This window comes from Diaphorina citri, unplaced genomic scaffold, assembly GCF_000475195.1.
Source record: "Diaphorina citri unplaced genomic scaffold, Diaci psyllid genome assembly version 1.1 scaffold2550, whole genome shotgun sequence".
Lineage (NCBI taxonomy): Eukaryota > Metazoa > Arthropoda > Insecta > Hemiptera > Psyllidae > Diaphorina > Diaphorina citri.
Window position 1 is genome coordinate 25,351 of NW_007379970.1, and position 6,075 is coordinate 31,425.

The window sequence follows — 6,075 nt, forward strand, 5'->3', positions numbered from 1 at the left end:
CATATCCCATGGACCGGATACACCCACGTTTTAAACCTCGTCGTAACCCGTGTCTTCTTGTCAGGGTATTCCCTGTAAGGAATACCTACCAAGAAAAGACACGTTACGACAGGTAATACCCGATTAGAAAACACGACTATGATTGTGTCTGTTGCAAGGTATTGAAGACCGTTGCTTATCTTTCCGGTACACCAACAAGTGTGGTCTGAAAAAAAAAGGGTAAGAAGACCGCGAAAAAAAAAGAGTGAGAAGGGGACCTAGAGACAAGAAAGTGCAAAACAATATTTTATGCGGATATGTGTGTTATATATAATTATTACTATATTCTCTCTACGTATATATATAGGGTAAAAAAGGAGACGTATTTTATATTTATAGTAGTTAGTTTGAAGTTACAACATAACAAAAATTTATATTAATATGTATAGGTAACAAAGTAATGTATATGAATATATATATGTTTATAAGAAGAAGAAGAAGAAGCAAAGAAGAAGAGGGAAGAAGAAGAAGAGGGAGAAGAAGAAGAGGAAGAAAAAGAAGAGAAAGCAGAGTAGAAGAAGAAGAGGGAAGCAGGAAGAAGAAAAGATGATGACGAAACAAGTAGCAGCAGGAGAAGAGAGAGAATAAAGAAGGAAAACGTAGGATAACAAGAGTAAAACGAAGATAGCGCGGAGGAGACGGAAAAGGGCAGAACATAAGGCCTGATGGAGGAAGGAGAAGAAGACATGCGCCCCCTTACAAAAAGCCGAGATTTTATTGAATCGTCATATAATTTATAACCTAATACTGTCTGAAAGGTCGTCCGTTTTGCAGTCTTTCTACTTTACTTTAAGTAGTACGAACAATCCTTTATAACACTTGGTTACCGGGCAATTCAAAACAGTACAAGAGAGCTCAAGAACCGAAACAAGTCCAAAACTAAAGCAAATAAAAAAGAAGACGGAAGAAGAAAAAGAAGAAGAAGAACGAAGAACGTGGATCGGATGCATCGCAATTATTTAAAAATAGAAGTAATCCTATACAATAGATCTCAAGGAAGACATGCACTCTGTTTTTTACAGTTAGTGATCCCCTGAAGTCCTGAAGTTTTGCAACCTTGTCCTGTTATATGCGGCCCTGGTATCTGGACCGCTGACCTCCAATAGTTCTAGGTAGTAGATAGTCCCGTGTCCTTGGAACATAAAATTTTACCTACAAGGAAAGCATACTTTAGAAAATAGGTTAGTCACAGAAATGCCAGCCCTAGTTAGCTTAGTTTAGGTAGTGCGTCTGCCCTTGTAAGCGCTAGCGCGGGTTCGATTCCCGCCCGGGGCGGATTTTATCCTGATGGGATAATGTTCCGGTTTCGGCAACGGCTGGCTTTCTCCTATAATCCGTTGTTTCCTTCCCTGATTTCGGGACGATAAGACCTAGCAGTTACAGTTCCCTCTGTCAAACCTCTTAAAAAAAAAGTCACAGAAAATCCCAATGGACCTACTAATTAGTTAGGGAACTGTAGCAACGGAGACTTAATTGGGCTGGAATCGAAGAGAGAATCATCAGTTTTCCCGAGGACGAACCTTATCTGGTAGAAGTAAAGTTCGCCCTGTGCATCACCTACAAATCGCAAGCGCCAGGTCGTGGCCTTCCCATTCCCGAGGAGAACTTTATCCCAACCTAAACAGATATGTACCGACTATGTTTCGTTCTTCGAACGACTGGCTATTTCCTTCATCTCCAGTTGAATATCTGAACCGCTTACTTTTAAATGCCAATAGTGCCATACCAACTGTAGCCTAAAGGTTCTCTATACTAATGTGGGTAAAAAAGTAAAAAAATCGAAGGATAAAGAGGGATTCGCGGAGGAAAAATGGCAGGAGGAGGAAAAAATAAATCATAATTTTCGAAAACAAAGATGAAATGAAATGAGAGAAAAAAAAAGTAAAAAATTTCACTGTAATTATACAATGGAAGATACAGGATCTCTGGTGCGCTATTGGTGAGAATTTCAGTAATGTAATTGTGTAAACCCTTTATCCAATGGGGGAACTGAGGAAGGCTCATGTATATGTTTGACAATTATTGTCTTACTTACTTACTTACAATGCCAGGGCATTTGAAGTCCTAAAGGACTTTTGCCCGCCAAACTGTTCTGTTCCTTGTCGCGGGTCTTCCGTGATGTTGACAATTGTGTCTTGATATCAATAAATTAAAATGAAATAAATTTCCTTGATTAACTCGATTTAGACACCCCTTGTTTTTAATAACAGCATTTTTAGAACAAATTTTTTGGGTGATAAATGATAATAGTCTTTTTCGCAGAGAACGACATGTACATTAAGCTTTGTTAAATAGCGCCTTAAGACCAGAGAGAGAAAAAAAAGGTGTATGGCAATTTAAATTTGCCCCTCAAAAAAATACTCCTCAGCCAAAATTCATAAACCTAGTACTTGATCAAGTATTTGAATTTTTGCGTGGATTTCATAAGGCTTTATTTTGCTGGATTTAGGCATCTTCTCAATCTCTAATACAGTGTTTGATGTGGTAAGTTTTGGCATCAAAGATGTAACACAAAGATGTGGTCTGGTCCGTAGCAAAGCTTTGCCATCTCGCACTAATTCAATTTTGAAGTGGTCCTTTGGGCATCTCCACTAATACAATTTGGAAGTGGTCCTTTTGGCATGCTCCACTAATAGGTAATCTTATTTGTATTTGGTACATCTGGCATTTCCACCAGTGGTAGATTTGGCATAATTTTTTTTTTTTTAATTTCGAAAATAGAAAAATTCCCATTTTTTTTTTTTTTTTTTTTTTTTTTTGTCTATATACCTCCAAAATCTAGGCGAGCTAGGTTGTGTTGGATCTCTATCCTAGATTTTAGAGCCGCTCTGATGAATTTTCTCGTAAATTAAAATATATTTCAAACAATAGGGAAAAGTCCTGCCCCTCCCTCTCATTCTCCTCCTCTCTCCCCTCTTCCTCCTCCTCCTCCTCCTCCTCCATTATTATGTTTCAGGGTGTGTAGTGTATATTTCTAAAACAAGAAAATGAGAAATGTAATTTTTTAACATCCCATTGTTCCCTATTCCATGGCAGGAAAAAACAACAACAACATCAACAACAACAACATTTTTTTAACATCCCATTGTTCCCTATTCCATGGCAGGAAAAAACAACAACAACATCAACAACAACAACATCAACAACAACAACAACAACAAGAGTTCTACTGGCATCATCACAACAGAATCATCATCTTCATTACGACTCTCTCTCTCTCGCTTCTAGCTTTTTTCTTCTCTATTTGTTTATAGACAAAGTGGAGAGAGAGAGAGAGAGAGAGAGAGAGAGAGAGAGAGATAATAAACTAGTGGTACAAAGGATTGTAGGACTCACTCAGAAAAACGGCCGCTACAAGACCCCAACTGGGCCGCCCGAAAATACAGAAATATAATGAGAAAGTTCCCTTCATTTGTTGAAGAATTTTGCCAAATATCATCAAAATCCGTCAAATATTTCGACAGCTATCGGGAAACAAACAGAGAGAAAAACTAAAAGAAAAATAGGGGTTGGGCCGCCCGAAAATACAGAAATATAATGAGAAAGTTCCCTTCATTTGTTGAAGAATTTTGCCAAATATCATCAAAATCCGTCAAATTTTTCGACAGCTACCGGGAAACAAACAGAGAGAAAGACTAAAAGAAAAATAGGGGCACGGTTGGTCCAGTGGTAACGCGCTTGCTTGCCATTCAGAAGGTCCCGGGTTCGAATCCCACGATCGACAAAAATTTGTACTCGTTTCGATTGCAAATATTTCAACGGGTTACTTTCTGGTGTTCTCGTGTTGACCCAGCACCAAAATTTGTACTCGTTTTTCGATTGCAAATATTTCACCGGGTTACTTTCTGGTGTTCTCGTGTTGACCCAGCACCTAAATTTTGTACTCGTTTCGATTGTGCAAATTATTTCAACGGGTTACTTTCTGGTGTTCTCGTGTTGACCCAGCACCGAAATGGGAAGTATTGTGTCTCTTCTCGCCCATCTGATGAGAGGCAGACTACGGGATGGGCATGCTACGACACAGGCCACAAGCGTCTAATGTAGCAGTTGTTCCATTGCAACGAAATAAAAACGGCGGTGGAACACTCATCTTAAAAAAATAGTCATGAACTTGGGCCCACTACTGACGCACAGACTGTCTGACAGACCTGTTTCAAGCTTCTTCTACACACCTTAAGACGCTCTAAGCGTGAATGGCTGACCTCAGAAGCGTCCAGGGAAAAATCGTCAAGAACTATTGAACCCTTAATCCTTCCAACTTAGTTCAGGTTCAGTAGCATAGGAAATCTTACTGATACAGAAAGCAAAATAGGTACCTATAACATACTTCATGGGTACACTAACACGATAAATTTACATTCATATAATATGTAGGTAGTACGTAGGAAAGTATATTATAGGTAGGTATTATACATATGATGGAATTTTACATTAACTAAATTAACTCCCCAACTTCAAACAAGGTAGCAAACTTTTTCTCCTGTGTTTGTAAATCAAGTTCTTTTTATTTTCGACCCGGATGAGATTTCTATATTCAATTGGATATGTGAAGCTTCTCTTTTCAGCAAATTTAATTCCTAAACACATGTTACGTAATCATATTAAACACATGTTACGTAAACATATTAAACACATGTTATGTAAACATATTAGTGATATGGAGAGGTGGACTGAGATAAGAGAGGAAGAACATTGGAAGGAGTTTTGAAAAGGCCGAGCACGGTGCTTCCTCTGTTTTATTTTGTTTTGAAAAGGTCTTTTTTTACTTTCCTTATCCTATAGGGCAGTTTTTAGTGTCAAAACACGTTTTGAGGTCCCTAGAGCCTAAATCCAAAGTTTCAGCCATTGGTCCGTGTGTGTGTGTGTCTGTCTGTTTGTGTGTCCGTGTGTCTGTCCTGTCTGTAAACAAAATATCTCGAGAACGGTAAGAGCTAGAGACTTGAAATTTGGTATGTATCTTTCAAATGTGACAAGAATGCGACACGTAAACAAAATATCTCGAGAACGGTAAGAGCTAGAGAGTTGAAATTTGGTATGTAGCTGTCAAATGTGACAAGGATGCAACACGAAACTTTTGGTTAAGACCAGTGCAACGGTTGGCGGCATTTTACCGCTTTTGGACAGATTTCGACCGTTTTTTGGCGGTTTTCAGCTATAGCGACAAAACGGTTAGAGATAAAAGTTAGGGTAAAAGAACACTCAAATGAGCATCATTCAATAGGAAGAGGAAAGTCGTGTGATGTTCACACCAGATTTTTTTATGTGAGCTGAAAGTCCCACGAACCTCTGTATAACTGTTTAGAATTTTAGTGACGGGCGACGAGTAGGTATACCTACCTACCTAATTAATTACAAATCTATTTGGTACATCCTGGCCGAGTTTGATTTTTAATCACAGAGAATTTGCAATTATTAATTTTTAACAATGCGTGGCGTGGGTAGGATTAAAAAAGAAAAAAAAAAAAACACAACTGTATCTATCAGTGTTTATTTTTAGTCTATTTCCGATTGCTAGAAAAAACAACTAACAATTTCCCAGCAGCAGGAGTAGTTGGGTTGTAGAGGGGGTTTTCAATTCATCAGCTTTCCCGTCAGCATGGGTTGGGACGGAGCAGCAAATTGAAAACTAATCAGCCATTCAGCAAATCAGGATCCGCTAGAAACGAGATTAATAATACTTAATATTAGAACAACATGATCAACAGACGAGGGAAAGGGTTTTGGGAGGGATGTGACTAGTTGCGAACAAAGCGTTCGGGAACGTGTCAGTTAGTCAGTGACGTACCTTTTATCCTCAACAGATAAGGCCCGTTCTCAGAACGGCTGCTTTTCGGGACGGTAAGACCTTAGCAGTTACAGTTCTCTCTGTCAAATCTCTTAAAAATGGAGGACGATCCCCTGAAGGGCCCTCGAAGATCTGATGAAGCAAACAAAATCTACTTACGAAAATTTTCTTTCGGTACCTATATAGTTCATCCAGATCAATGTGACAGCATTAGAAAAATAAATGTGGGCAGGTGGGCCAATAAATGGTAC